We start from the raw sequence: 16,404 nt of genomic DNA on the forward strand, positions 1-16,404 counted from the left end.
ATCTGCAAGGCAGGGTGTGTTTCTGTTTCATCTTCAACCCCCAAGGCAATTGGCCACACATACCTTTAAAAATAAATAACATCCAGCCAGGTGCGGTGGCTCATGTCTGGAATCCCAGCACTTTGGGAGGCCGAGGAGGGCAGATCATGAGGTCAAGAGATCGAGACCGTCCTGGCCAACATGGTGAAACCCCATTTCTACTAAAATTACAAAAATTAGCTGGGCATGGTGGCACGCACGTGTAGTCCCAGCTACTCGGGAAGCTGAGGCAGGAGGATCGCTTGAACCTGGGAGGCAGAGGTTGCAGTGAGCTGAGATCGTATCACTGCACTCCAGCCTGGTGAAAGAGCCAGACTGCACCTCAAAAAACAAAACAACAACAAAATAAAATAAATAAATAACATGCTTTGATTGTATATAAATCATGTACTTATTAAAAATTCAAATACATAAACATATAAGAAAGGGAATAAACCTCCACCTCCTTCATTAATCACAGGTAATGTTTCAGTAATCAAATTTTCATGCATCTCTTTATGTGCACGTCCATGCATATATGCACAAATGGAATCATTTTGTGTGTGCTTGGTTTTCTTTTGGACCTCCTCTTTTCTAGTCTTTCCTTACCTGACTCTCCCCCTCACTGCTTTCCCCAACTCACAGCTGTTTAACAGGCTAAGCAATGTATAGCTTTTCTTAATTTTTCCATGCGAATATCTGTATCAGTTTTTTGTTCTTGCTTATTTTACAAAATGTTTTATCATGGTATATACACTTCTCTGCTTCTTGCTTTTCTTATTAAAAAAAAAAAGTCATAACAATTTTTCCAATTCAACTGGTATAAGTTCTAATTCATTCTTTTATTTTAGACCTTGTGCAATGTTCCATGGTATGGATGTACCAAAATTTATTCAAGAGATCCCCTAGCTATGACATTCAACTTCTTTTTTTGAAAAAATAGCTATTGCCATCAAAGCTTCAATAATCGTTCTTACATGTATATCCAAATTCCCTGATACTTTAATTTCTGAGGGATTGATGACCAGATATGAGACTGGACTATTTAAAATGTTAATAGATTGCCATCTAAAAGGCTGTAACAGGCCAGGCACAGTGGTTCCTGCCTGTAATCCCAACACTTTGGAAGGCAGAGGCTGGTTGATCATCTGAGACTGGAGTTCAAGACCAACCTGGCCAACATGGTGAAACCCCATCTCTACTAAAAACAAAAAAAATTACCTGGGTGTAGTGGCAGACACCTATAATCTCAGCTACTCAGGAGGCTGAGGCAAAAGAATCGCTTGAACTCGGGAGGCAGATGTTGCAGTGAACCGAGATTGTGCCACTGCACTCTAGCCTGGGCAGCAGAGCGAGACCCCGTCTCAAAAAAAAAAAAAAAATACATAAAATAAAAATAAATAAATAAGTATATAAAATAAAAGGCTGTAACAATGTGCTCTGCATAATTTTAGCCATTCTGATAAGTGAATAGTGATAGTTTGTTGTTCCTTTAATTTGTATTTCACTGACTACTACTGAAGTTGCTCATGTTTTGTTTTTTTCCCCCTAAGGACTTTTTGTTCTGTAAATTGCTTATTCATATACTTAGCTCATTTTTCTTTTGAGCTACTGGTCTTTTTCTGTTCAACCCGCAGGAATTTTTTGTGTATTATAGATAGTAACTCTTTAATATGTTGTTATATATGGGAAGTACTTTCCCCAATCTCTCATTTATCTTTTAACTATGCTTGTAATTTTTTAAGCCATTACAACTTTTATAGGTTGACATGAAGCTCATGTAACATTTATTTTGTAACTAGAATCAATATAGCACTTAGGAAATGAAAAATAGGCTTTGCAGTTTCAAACTTCCTAGGGAAACTGATCTTCTATTTCAGTATTTCACAACTTATTCTGGAATATGACACATCATCTGATGCCCTAATTCCATGCTTAGTTAATATTAGTTCACATTGCCACATCCACAAACATAGTTGTGTTTATAGTGTAGTACAATTTTTTTGTATATTATTATCTGGCATAATCACATTATATAAACTATTTTGATTAAACAAAATTCTACTTAACAAATACATGATGACCACTAAATATGGTTACCATTTAGTGGTCATCATGTATTTTGTTTCTGCCCCAAATTCGCTCCTTTGGAAAATGTCTGCCTCCCACTGTCACTCCCATGCAATTCTAGTGGTCTGCCAATCTTGAAACCCCACTCTCCTGACCACAATAGTGGGCACAACCCACACTAAAACAAATAGAGTTCCTGTCCCAGGAATTTGAATCTTGAATTTTAGGATGCCAGTGTCTTAAAAGAATTGAATTTAATTGCAGCCACTAAAATCCCCAGATCAACCCTGCTTGTCTTCATGTACATAGTTAGTTATTTTCTTAGTGGATGATGGTGATGGTTGCATAACAATGTGAATGTACTTAATGCCACAGAACTGTAAAAATGGTCAAAATGGTAATATACATATATTTACCGCAATTTACCAAAAAGCAGGACATTATAAGAGGCCTTTGGAAAGATTGTTTGTAGCCCATCTCCATGGGCTTATACTTAATGGTCATAGCAGCGGGGCAGAATGGGCATGCACTGCCAAGGCAGACAAGCTTCTTGCCTCCACTTGTGAGCCATGCCACCAACACCCTCTATTCTGCTTCTCTCTAACCTCTGTTTCCTCAATAGGAATAACAAAGCAGCATGGCTCTGATGCTGTGGAGCTTTCTTGAAATCTAAAATTCTGTTAGACCACTGTAGCATATACTTGCCAATACAGAATGGCATAAAGCATAAAAGGAAATAAATTTTTTGTTTTTTTGAGATGGGGTCTCGCTGTGTTGCCCAGACTGGAGAGCAGTGGCGCAATCTCGGCTCAATGCAACCTCCGGCTCCCGGGTTCAAGCAATTCTCCTGCCTCAGCCTCAGCCTCCTGAGTAGCTGGAACTGCGTCCGGCTAATTTTTGTTTGTTTGTTTCTTTGTTTTTTGAGACAGAGTCTTGCACTGCCGAGCCAGCTGGAGTGCAATGGCGCGATCTCAGCTCACTGCAACCTCCGGTTCCTGTGTTCAAGCAATTCTCCTGCCTCAGCCTCCCTTGTAGTTGGAATTACAGGCATGCGTCGCCATGCCTGGCTAATTTTTGTATTTTTAGTAGAGACAGTGTTTCGCCATGTTGGTGAGGCTGGTCTTGAACCTCTTACCTCAGGTAATCTGCCCGCCTTGGCCTCCCAAAGAGCTGAGATTACAGATGCCTGGCCTAATTTTTGTATTTTTAGTAGAGACCCGGTTTCACCATGTTGACCAGGTTAGTCTTGAACTCCTAACCTCAGGTGATCCGCCTGCCTCGGCCTCCCAAACTGCTGGGATTACAGGCGTAAAGGAAATACGTTTTTAAAAGGAAAAATAAATCCCACACCATTTAGCTATCAACTTCTAGTCCCCATTTTGCCGCCCCCACCATGCCATCACCTCAGACTCTCAGCCCCAAGCAACCTCTAATCTACTTTCTATCTCTGTAGATTTCCCTGTTCATATAAATGGGATCATAAAATACATGGTGTTCTGTGACTGGGCTTCTTTGTCTGTTTTGCTTTTAACTAAGCTGCCTCTGCCTGTGAGAAGCTGTGAGAACCCAGTAGCTCTGAACAAGCCTACAGGTTTAGAAATTTTAAAGTTTTTCCATGTATAGTAGCAGTTTTAAGTTTTCTTGTTATAAAAGTAATATATGTATTGCAAAAATATCAAAGGATATAAAATTAACAAAAATAATAAAATAAAAATCGGTTCGAATCCCACCACCCAGAAATAACCACTGTCAACATTTTGGTAAATATTCTTTCAGAGCTAGGCATATTATAAACACACACACATACATATATCATACTACATGTATTTAAAATTTTTTCCCTGATTTTAAAAGTTATAGATGCTTGTGAATGGCTATTAAAATGGTATAGAAATATAAAATTTAGGATAGAATGTCCTTCAGAATCCTTCTATGTGTCTTCACTTAAGAATATATCAAAACATTTTCCACGTTCACTCGTAGAGATCTATTTCATTCTTTCCAACAGTTGTTAGTAGTTCACTATAGGAATCTGCCATTGTTTGTTTTGGCATTCTCCATTGATAAAATTTGTGTAGCTTCTATTTTTTTTCACTGAAATGACACAATCAAGATTGTGTCACTTGATTCTTTGTGTTGGTATTTCGTAGAAGTGGAATTTGCTGGGTCAAAGGGTATGAAAATACAGTGTTATGTAACCTGTTTGTTTTGTTTAACCTATTAAGATATTATGAACATTTTCAAGATCATTAAATATTTAATTTAGCTAGCTGGTTGTATAATCTATGAATATATTAAAATTTATTTTCCCAATCCCCTAACACTAGAAATTGAGTTATTTCTAAATTTTTCACTATTAGAAACAATCTTGCAATAAACATTACTATAGCTAAATCTTGCATGCATGCTTACAATTTTTTCCTTAAGATGAATTCCTAGATATCAAATTGCCCCTTCAAGGAGCATGTATATTAAAAATAATAACTTTTATTGTTTTCTTCTTATTACAGAAATAATACATGGTTGAGTAATCCTAGATTAGAAAATATAGATAGGCAAGAAAATGAAACGTGCATTACTTTACCACCCAGAGATAACCACTGGTAATATTGTGTAGGTGATCATTCATAACCTATACTGTTTGCATACTATTTTTACATGAATGCAAATACAGAACACATGTTGCTTTAAACTGCCTGTAATCAATGTATTTTTATGTGTTATCATTTAAAATATCTGCATAGTCTTATATCTTATAAATGTACCAAAATTTACTTGCACAATCCTTATTGCTGAGCATTTAGTTTGTTAATGTACGTACTTTGAAAACTTCCCAGGTTGTTAATGTACGTACTTTGAAAACTTTTCAGGTGAGTGCTGTACACATGGAGGGAATCGTCTCACTGTTAAGGAACCCAGAACAAAAGGCTCCTGCCTCTTTATAGACCTGAGAGACAGGGGGAAAAGGTCTAGGAGTAGAAAGGTACTGAGTCAAAGTGGGAAAAAGTGCCTCAGCAAGGCCCCCAGTAAGGAGGCCAGTGAATGAAGGCACCAGGGCCAGGATTGTGAATATGCATGGCTGGTTGGGGTGGGGAGAAGAAGGGCTGAGTTCTTGACTGCAACTCCCTTCAGAAAGTTACAATGCACTGACAGTGCAAGTGTGGTATGGGGAGGCAGCTTCTCCTCAATCAGGCCTGCCAGACAAAGCCCAGTAATTGCTTATGATCAGGCCTGAAAGATCACACATAGGATTTTGACCTGGAGCTGGACTCCTTAATAAATAATAACAAATTGCCAAGACTTGTTCAGTCTCCCTCCCTACCACAGTACACAACAGTGCCAGTAGAAATGGAAATGTGTCAGGGATCCCAGAGAAAAGACTAAAATGATTTCTTTTGGGGTGTGTAAACTGACAACTGAGGGCAGGTCAAAGAGTTCCAACATGACTGGGCAACTGAATGAGCCTCAGCGTATCCTAAGCAGGCTGAGCCAAGTCTGATGTAATCTCCTTTTAGGAGATGAGACTGAGTCATTGCCATTTATCTCCTCTGAGGCCTCTACTTCTGGAGTGAATCCTAAGCACATATTGTACAAATGCTTGATTCTGCTCCATGACCTCAGAAAGTTATGATAAATTTCCTGAATCTTTATTTTTCCTTAATAAATTATCTATTTTAGTTTGTATTTCTTGAGTTTCCTTTAAACCCTTTTGATATTTGCTGTTTGCACTATTTCACAGTCTGTTATCCACTGTGTATACTGCTTGCGTTAAATTTTCCAGCTTCAATGTTTAAATATTTGGGAATTTGAGCATTCTCTGTGTTGCCTCCGTTACACTTTCCATGATTTCATAAACTGTCATCACATTTCCTTTCCATCTTTATTGCTTTGGCTTTACCTTTTCTTTTTTAACCCATAAGATAGGTGATTCTCAAGCCCTTTGACCATAAGTGGACCTTCCTGAGTTCTATTAAATTATTGTTACTGGCCAGGCGTGGTGGCTCACGCTTGTAATCTCAACACTTTCGGAGGCCAAGGAGGGCAGATGGCCTGAGCTCAGGAGTTTGAGACCAGCCTGGGCAACATGGCAAAACCCAATCTCTGAAACAAAACAAAGCAAAACAAAACAAAAAACAACAGCTGGGTGTGGTGGTGCATGCCTGTAGTCCCAGCTACTTGGGGGGCTGAGGCAGGAGGATAACTTGAGCCTGGGGGGTCATTGCTGCAGAGAGCTGAGATTGCACCACTGCACTCCAGGCTGGGTGACAAAGTGAGACACCATCTCTGTAAGAAAATAAAATAAAATAATTATTACTACTACTATTATTATTTTAATTATCTATCATAGGGAAGCACTCTTGTAGGTTCTCAGAGAGGGACAAAAAGTTGAATAACTTACAACCCTTGATGAAACTATTATCTTCCCTTGGCCTATAGAAGTAGCCTATCAGGCCAAGTCTTTAGAACAGAGATATCAAAGAACATTCCAGAAGAACAGTCCATTTGCTAATTCACAGAGTTGCTCAAGTCTTTAGTAATGAGCATGAATGGAAATTAATTTTCTTAACCCTTTGTGTTATAGAACTAGACTCTCCCCAAAGGTAGGGGTGACTAGACCTCACAGTCCCAACTTCTGCCTAGAGATTCTCCTTCCCTATGAGTTCTAACACCAACTACCAGAGTTAGGCCAAACTGCCCTCACTTCAGGCAGTATCCATCACCTCTGACCAGTTGGCTACAAAGAATTCAGGAAAGCACTCTACTTACAATTACAGTTGTATTATAGCAAAAGGACACAAATGCACGTCTCCTTTATTCTTGCAATCCCACAGTTAAGAATTGAGACTGCAAATGTAATAGCTAATATATGACAAATTGTATTTTCAAGGATGGTATTTGTAATAGCAAAATCAAATGTAGCAAAAAAAAAAAAAAAATAGCCACAGAAAAACTGGAAACAACATAACACAATAGGATACCTGTTAAATTATCTCATAATCACACATTTAAAAACAACAAAAAGAATGAGATAGAGCCGTGTATGTTGACATAGAAACAGCTCCAAAATATTTTATTAAACGTAAAAAGCAAGAGGCAACACAATGTGTATAAATCTTTAAAAATGAAAACTGCCTGTGTAAATACAAAACAGCACACACATATATATTAATTGCTGGAAGGATCCACAAGAAACTTGAATAATTTCCTTAGGAAAGAACGACTGGGAGACCTTCAGTTTTCATTTGATACCTTTAGAAAATATTTGCATTTGTTACTAAGGGCATATAATTTTTTTAATGGGAAAAGTAAATAGGTTGCACACCAATGTGAAAGTGCTTAATGCCACTGAACTGGACACTTAAAAATGGTTAAAATGGTAAATTTGAGGTTATGTATATTTTTCCATTTAATTTTTTTAGTAAACAAATATATGTAAATTTATTTTAAATAAAAGAAATATCAAGAGGGGAATCAAGAAGTCACGGGAACAGAGTGTCTGAGTGCGTGAGAAGCTGGGGTGGCAGTAGAAACAGGCTCAAGGCTCTGCCTGTTGACTCCCTGAAGGCGATTTGCGTAGGAGGCCTACCTAGGCTTGGGTTCAGAAAGGAGCTGGGACATGCATATTTGTCTGAATAGGTTGGGGAGGGGAACCTGGTAATGTTTTATTTCTATTCAAGCTGTTGATTAGACTCTGCACTGTGTGAAATTAGAGAGCAGGAGGATTTATTGGGCAGTGTGACCAGTTTTCTACCTGAGTAACCAAGGTTTGACTTGTACAGATCCTATATAAAACCTGAGATGGATTCTTCTTGGTAGCTGAGAAACTGTCCTAGACTCATGGACTCCTTGAATATCAGAGCTGAAAAGAACCTTGGGGAGGCTCTCCTTTTACTTGAAGACACAGGACCAAGGAATGACTTGTACTGGTCCAAGTCACATGGATGGTACCTGACTAAGCCAGGATTGTAACTCAGGTCTCCAGGCAAATACTGTTTTCTTAAAAAAAAAAAAAAAAAAAAAAAAGGTGACACCACCAGCAATGTTCTAGGCATGGCTTCATTACTTTCACTCAATTTCTCTTCCTGTTAACTGTCCAACTGCTTCTCAGATACCAAGGTCTGGGTATTTGGTCATTATTTTTTAGACACATTGCAGGGTTCCAGTTGCTAACATCTTATCTAGGATGATTGTGCCTGTATTCTATGTGTGAGGTTAATCTATAATTTCCTGGTAGTGTACTACTATATTTCACTGATTCCATGATGCATATTTTTTTCACATTTTAACATCTCTGAAATCAGGAAAAGGTGGATGATTGCCGTTGGCCAGGGCCGTCATGACAGTTATCATCAACTGTGCCTGTACCTGTGCCTGTGTGAACTTGCCTGGAACCTTCCATTGACACCTGCTGGCAATAACAAGAAAGCTATGGCATCAAAACTTGCCAACAGAATGTCAGAAGTTTGGAAAAAATCACAGAGACAATAAGGGACGCTTCTTTTGGAAAAGGTCATATTACTCATGCTTTTTGGTGCAGAGGACAGTATTACATAGAGAAACGCTGACATCAGCAGCTTTGACTTGAAAAGTGATCCAAAAGAACAAAACTCTGAGCATGAAGCTATTTCCTTTTTTATAAATGCAGAAGAATGAGGCCGGGCGTGGTGGCTCACACCTGTAATCCCAGCACTTTGGGAGGCCGAGGCGGGCGCATCACCCAAGGCCAGGAGTTCGAGACCAGCCTGGCCAACATGATGAAACCCCGTCTCTGCTTAAAATAAAAATATAAAAATAAAAAAAAATTAGCCAGACATGGTGGCACATTCCTGTAATCCCAGCTGAGGCAAGAGAATTGCTTGAACCGGGAGGCAGAGGTTGCAGTAAGCCGAGACCATGCCACTGCACTCCAGCCTGGATGACTGGAGTGAGACTCTGTCTCAAAAAAATAAAAAAATAAAAAATGCTGAGGAATGATAGATGTTCAAAAATCTCTTAAAATAAGCCCAAAGCAGGCCGGGCGCGGTGGCTCACGCCTGTAATCCCAGGCAGGCGGATCATGAGGTCAGGAGATCGAGACCATCCTGTCTAACACAGTGAAATCCCGTCTTCACTAAAAATACAAAAAATTAGCCAGGCATGGTGGCGGGTGCCTGTAGTCCCAGCTACTCAGGAGGCTGAGGCAGGAGAATGGCGTGAACCCGGGAGGCGGAGCTTGCAGTGAGCTGAGATCGCACCACTGCACTCCAGCCTGGGCAACAGAAAGAGACTTTGTCTCAAAAAAAGCCCAAAGCAGTGCTTTCGGTAAACTTAAAATAAATATTCTAAGTGCTAAGAAGTGTAATGGTACATAATGTGAATGTTATAATCATTGGCAGATTAGATGAACTATGTTAACTATATTAATTTTAAACTATGAAATGAATCGAGGAAAGTCCCTTTTCTTTTTGTAGGCCTTGACCATTTAAAATAACATTATAATTCAGTAAAAGTTGCAGTGGTTGGGTCGCAGCTACCCCTCTCCGGCGGCTCATCTCCCGCGTTTGGTACAGCTCAGCCCGTCTCCCCCAAGCCGCAAGCCCGCAGCCCCCTGTGTGGCCCGCGGCAGCTCCCCGCCGGCTCGGCCCGCGCCCGCGCCGGCCATGGTCAGTCCGCGCCGGGTCCCGTACCGCTCCGGAGCCAGGGGCCCCCTAGGGGGTCACGGCCGCCCGCGCGGCCCCTCGCAGTGCGCGCTGTCCGCTAGCGCTCCTGGCCGGCCAGCCCCCGAAGCCCACAGCCTCTGCAACTCCGGGCCTGCTCGGCCCCTCCCATGAAAGGTGCTCGGGTCTTCGGGGCGCTGGGTCCCATCGGTCCCTCCTCACCTGGGCTCACCCTCGGGGGTCTGACTGTGAGCGAGCACCGGCTCAGCAACAAGCTGCTGGCCTGGAGCGGCGTCCTCGAGTGACAGGAGAAGCGCAGACTCTACTCCGACTCCACTATAAAGTTGAAGCGCGCCCTGCTCTGCCAAGCCTACGTGAACCAAGGCGAGAACCTGGAGACCAACCAGTGGCAGCTGAAGCTGATCATGCTGCTGATCCCGCAGCAGCTGATGGCCATGCTGAGACCCCTGTTCCGCAACTCCCAGCTGGCACAGTTCCACTTCACCAACAGAGACTGCGGCTTGCTCAACAGGCTCTGCAGCATCATGAGCAACGGCTTCGCGGGCTGCATGCCGTTTCGCCACATCTGCCCCTGCGAGAAGTGCGTGCTCATGTTCCTGTACTCTTCCAGGACGAAGAGCGGCTTCGTCAGCGCCATCCGGCAGGTCATCACTACCCGCAAGCAGGCAATGGGACCTGGTGATGTCAACTTAGGCCCAGTCCAGATCGTCAACAAGTTCCTGGCGTGGAGCGGCGTCATGGAGTGGCAGGAACCCAGGCCTGATCCCAACAGTCGGTCCAAGAGGTGGCTGCGGTCCCACGTCTACGTGAACCAGGGGAGATCCTGAGGACCGAGCAGTGGCCGAGGAAGCTGTACATGCAGCTCATTCCGCAGCAGCTGCTGACCACCCTGGTGCTGCTGTTGCAGAACTAGCGCCTGGTGCAGTTCCACTTCACCAAGGACCTGGAGACGCTGAAGAGCCTGTGCCGGATCATGGACAATGGCTTCACCGGCTGAGTGCACTTTTCCTACAAAGCGTTGTGCAAGATCCGTGTGCTCATGCTCCTGTACTCCTCTGAGAAGAAAATCTTCATCGGCCTCATCCCCCAGGGCAACTTCCTCAACGGCATACTGCAAGTCATTGCCAACCAGCGCAGGTCCTGCAGTGGAACCTGGAGCAGGAGCAGCAGCAGCAAGGAATGGGGGGTAGTGGCTACCCTGGATGAACCCCTTCAGGAGTCACAGACTAGGCTCCCGCAGAGACTGGTGACACGCTTCTGAGCAGGAGCCCCGGGGGACTTCGACTGCCCAGCAACATGGAGGATGGCATCCTGAGGCCTCCAAGGACGGTCTTCACCCCTGTACGTTTCTCCAATAAAGCCTTTTAAAAACCAAGAAAAAAAGAATTCAGTAAAAAGTCAACTAACACTCAGCTGTGAACCCATGTAATCGTGGGATCTTTCCCAATGCAAGACTTTTAAGGACAATTCCAAACTTTTCTGTGCTAATTGATCTATTTATACCATCCTTATTTCAGAGTCAATTTTGGTAATTTGTATTTTTACTAGGAAATCAGCTGTTTTCTTTAGGATTCCAGTTTGTTGCCATGGGTTTCTCTTATTATAATTTTAATTTCTCCTCATTTGTAGTTTTCTACAGATTTCTTAATTTTTTTCCTTTTGCTCAGTCTTTTTTCTTAATCAGAATAGATCTTTTTCATCTTTTGCAAAGGATTTTGTATTTATTTGTCTACTGTTTTCTATTAAATTAATTTTAGCTTTTGTCTTTATAAATCCTCTTTCTAATTTTTATTTTTATTTTTATTTTTATTTTTTTTGAGACAGAGTCTCACTGTCGCCCAGGCTGGAGTGCAGTGGCGCGATCTCGGCTCACTGCAACCTGCACCTCCCAGGTTCAAGTGATTCTTCTGCCTCAGCCTCCAGAGTAGCTGGGACTACAAGCACCCGCCACCATGCCCAGCTAATTTTTGTATTTTTTTTTAGTAGAGATGGGGTTTCACCATGTTGGCCAGGGTGGCCTCAAACTCTTGACCTCGTGATCTGCCCACCTTGGCCTCTCAAAGTGCTGGGATAACAGGCATGAGCCACTGTGCCCGGCCGTCTTTCTAATTTTTAAAAATTGACTTTGTTGCTCTTTTTTTTTTTTTAATTTCTTGAAATGAAATCTAACATTATTTTTATATTATTTTATGAAAACATTAAGGTACACATTTTCTTCTGAGTAGTTTCCACTGTGTCATTTGGATTTTGGTAAAAAGTGTTCTCTTTTTCATTGCTTTATAGATATTTTATAACTTAAAACATTTTTTTCTGTGTATGGTTTCTTGCTATCTTTACATTATTTGTTTTCAATCTGTTGGCTTGAAATCAAGGAATGTGGTTTTTAGAGTCTGTTAAGGTTTTCTTCTTGGTCAAATATGACTGACTTTTGTAAATATTCTATCAGTACAAGAACATATTTCTTGTTGTTTGAGGGATGTTAGACCTTACACATAGATACCACATCATTTATTAATTGTATTACTTAATTCCTATGCCATTCCACATTTGCTATATACCAAATTTATCCAGTTCTGAAAAAAAATTTAAGTTTTCCAATATAATTTTATTTAATAAAATTCTTCTTGTATTTCTTACAGGTTTTGCTTCATATATTTAGCTATTATGCTGTTTCATATCTGCACTTATACATTCTCAGTCTGTGATTATCTAGACATATGTCATCTATATATGTCTTTATATTGACTTATTTGTTCTACATTTTGTTGCTCACTACTGAAGCAGTGTTGTTTGTCTGGGGTAATACCCCAGGTTCATTGCCTCACACCAAGGAAATCAAGGAAACAGACTAACAAGGAGTGAGTTTAAGAGTGAAAGTTTAATAGGCAAAAGAGAAAAGCTCCCTTGTGCAGCAGGAGGGGGTTCCAAATGGATCTCCTGGTACCTGGCAAGATGCGGCTGGTTTTACAGATGGGCTTGAGAAGGTGGTGTCTGATTTACATAGGGTGCAGAGAATTGGTTGGACCAGTGTGCCATTTGCATAGCATCTGAAGAGGGTGGCCACTGCACCCTAATCTTTTATTATGCAAATGAGTTATCTACCTGGCTGGCACCATGTTCCCTGTTTCTTTACTGTACATGTGGTGACAAAGAAAATGGAAGATGGAGCTTCCATGTTGAACATGCCTGGCCCCCAGGTAGCCTTTTCCTATTGACACAGCTGCCATCATTCACCTGTGCAAGCTTCCAGCTTGCTTATCTACGTCTGCAGCTCGATTTTACTGGCTGCTGTTTGTTAGAAAAGAAATGGTTTGGGGGCTGTTTTTTATTAAAAGTGAAGCCTCACCAAGGACTCTCTTACCCTCACTAACTGCCTAAATAATTTCTTTTCAGCTCCTGTATCACTACCATTTCTTCCCTTCTTTATCATCTTGTAGTTTCTCTTATGGTTAATCTATCATCTGGAGTCACTTCTTAAGTATTTTCTTAAGGTGGGAAAATGTAGGCATTAGTCTTTGACTTCTTACATACCTACAAATAATTTCTTCCTCACTCTGACAACCAAATGATTCTTTGGCTGGTCAAGAAATTCTTGAGTTGGAGTCCATGCATTTCAGAAGTCTGCGGATATTCCACTAACTTCCAGCTGCTGCTGATGCACAAGAGGTCTGATTCTGTTTGCATTATAATTAATAAGGCAATTTACTTTTTCTGAGTGGAAAAGTTTGTAAAGACTTCTTTTTTTCCTTGGAGTTCCAGAATCTTTCAAGGGTATTGCTAAGGGTATGTGTATGTGTGAATTTATCAATCAAGCCTGGAACTTGGTGAATCCATTCAATCTGTAGATTCAAGTATTTCTTGGTCCAAAAATTTTTCTCCTTTCTTATGTTGCCTTTCCTTCTATGTGCCTTTTTCCCCATCTGGATCTCCCAATATAATATACTAAACTTCTTGGATCTATCCTCAAAATGTCATATCCTTTCTCTCACAATTTTAATTGCTTTTGTGAACCCAGAAAATCTGAGACAGGTCTCAGTTAATTTAGAAAATTTACTTTGCCAAAGTTGAGGATGTGCCATGACACAGCCTCAGGAAGTCCTGGTGACACGTGCCCACAGTGGTCAGGGTAAAGGTTGGTTTCATACATTTGGGGAGACATGAGACATCAATCAATGTAGGTAAGAAATACATTGGTTCAGTCTGGAAAGGCAGGACAACTTGAACTAAAGGCAGGAAGCAGGGAAGGGAGCTTCCAGGTCACAGATAGGTGATGCACAAATAGTTACATTTTTCTGAGTTTCTGATTAGCCTTTCCAAAGGAGGTAAGTCAGATATGCATCTATCTCAGTGAGCAGATGAGTGACTTTGAATAAAATGGGAGGCAGGTTTGCCCTAAGCAGTTTCCAGCTTGAGTTTTCCTTAGTGATTTTGGGGGCCCAAGATATTTTCCTTTTATACTTTATATCTTTCCTCCTTGTTCTAAGCTATTTTCCCCATTTGATCGTCTAGCCCACTGATTTGGGTCTCAACAGTGATCATCTCCCTTCACTGATGTAAGGAATTTTAAGTTGGAAAATATTTTATTTCTTTTTTTTTTCCTTTAGATATTAATATATTGTTTTATCCTTTGTTGACTCAGTCGGGCTCAGGATTCGTTGTGGAGTATCCTGAGAAGCAGGAGTCATAGTAAGGGAGGAGACCACCCTTCATATTGTCTTATGCCTAATTTCTGCCTCCAAAGAAAAAAGAAGTAAAAACTAAAAGGCAGAAATGAAATCCACAGGCAGACAGCCCAGCACCACGCCCTGGACCTAGTAGTTAAAAATCAACTCCTGACTTAACTGCTTGTGTTATCTACAGATTCCAGACATTGTATGGAAAAGCATCGTGAAAATCCCTGTACTGTTCTGTTCCGTTCCATTCTGATTCCTGGTGCATGTAGCCCCCAGTCACATACGCTCTGCTTGCTCAATCGATCACGACCTTCTCACTCAGACCCCTTTAGAGTTGTAAGCCCTTAAAAGGGACAGGAATTGCTCATTTGGGGAGCTTGGTTTTTTGAGATGTAAGTCTGCTGACACTCCCAGCTGAATAAAGCCCTTTCCTTCCTCAACTCAGTGTCTGAGGGGTTTTGTCTGCTGCTCGTCCTACTACAATAGATGTGATGGAAGGCAAAGTGGTCTCCTGTTTGAACTCATTGTGCGGAGATAAGCTTCAGTCTTCTACTGAAGCTGGGAGGAAGACATCCTGCTCCCTGCTCTTCGTAAATCCTCTCAGAGGTAGGGAGAACAAGGGCCACCATTCAGTTCCTTTTGTCTTTTTAGAACCAGAAGTCACATATTCATGTGGGGGTGAAATCAACCTTTACCCTTAGAATCCGTAAGATCTTAGAGAGCCAAGTTTTCCCTGGATTTATTGGTTTGTTCTTGCCCTGATTTCCAATGATGGTGTATGTTGTAGGCTTTGGTGGGGGATCCTGGTACCCTTTCCTCCAGGACTCATTGAAAGCCCACAGCCTTATATTTATTCATAAATCCACAGGTCTTAGCTGTCTTTTGATTAAAGATTGGAGTCACTAGTTGGAGGGAAGGAAACTATGCTTAAATTGCTGTCTTCTTAGTGTTCAAGTTCTCAACTACTTACTAAGCCCTTGGAAGACAAGACTGCTTCTTGTGTCCTCTATGTTTGATTCTGTCACTTATACATCATTATCATAATAAAGAAGTAAGAGGAAAAGAAGATTAAAAAAAGGCAGAGTGAGAGGGGACAGAAAATAAGAGAAGAAGAAGAAAATGCAGGAAATCAAGAGAACAGTACCAAAAATCTTCAGTGATGCTGCTGTCTTTTAAAGATTGGTTTTTAGTACCAAAGGATTTCCTTTAATCAGCATCTGCATCTAACATGACCTTCTAACCTTTCTAACAGCCTAGTTTTATTGGGTTGTGCACCTGTAGGGCTGGTATTTCTGGATCTGTTAGCATATGATTACTTCATCTTGTCTTGGTGCTCACTGTTACATAACAAAAGAGATTAGATGCTGGCTACCTGGGGCTAAAGGACATGTACAGAAAATCATCCCCATCAGGGTAACAGGCTCATTAATTTTATGTACAATGACCAAACATCAATCTTTGGTCATACTTTCTGTGTGTAGTATGTATGTGTGTAGTATGTGCTCATGGACTGCATAAATGATTTGGTTTTATCTTAATGTAAATATTGATTTGACCCAGTTCAAGTTCCTTTCCTTAGTAGTACCTTGAAAAGATTATATTACCTGAGAATTCATAAAGATCACAAAGAATAAATAAAAGAGTGAATCTTCTCTTTGGGTAAGTTTATAATTAACATGTATGCATACATTTATGTGGCAATTTACAATCATATACATATATAACTTCACTGTGGTTCAGGTATTAGTCACCAACCTTCCTCGCTGGGGCAACCATGGTACACTCAGCCAAGAATGGCTGGGAAGCACCCTTTCTTTCCACCTCTGGGATACATCAACTACACTGGTCTGGCTGCTTCTTAGTGTTGAAGTTGAAAGCTTCACAAAGTTGAAAGTCAAGAATTCCATTTTCCCAACTTATCACAGCTTAATATCCATTCCTTATATTATTGGATTTATGTTTCAATTACATAAAGCTGATTCTGT

The 16,404-nt window shown here is 41.0% G+C and overlaps 1 pseudogene; it reads left to right on the forward strand.

The window, feature by feature from the left end:
* The first annotated feature begins 9,728 nt into the window (after nucleotides 1-9,728).
* Nucleotides 9,729-10,952, forward strand: LOC111542287 (annotated as a pseudogene).
* Nucleotides 10,953-16,404: the final 5,452 nt, after the last annotated feature.

The sequence above is a fragment of the Piliocolobus tephrosceles genome, chromosome 2 (genome assembly GCF_002776525.5).
Source record: "Piliocolobus tephrosceles isolate RC106 chromosome 2, ASM277652v3, whole genome shotgun sequence".
NCBI lineage: Eukaryota > Metazoa > Chordata > Mammalia > Primates > Cercopithecidae > Piliocolobus > Piliocolobus tephrosceles.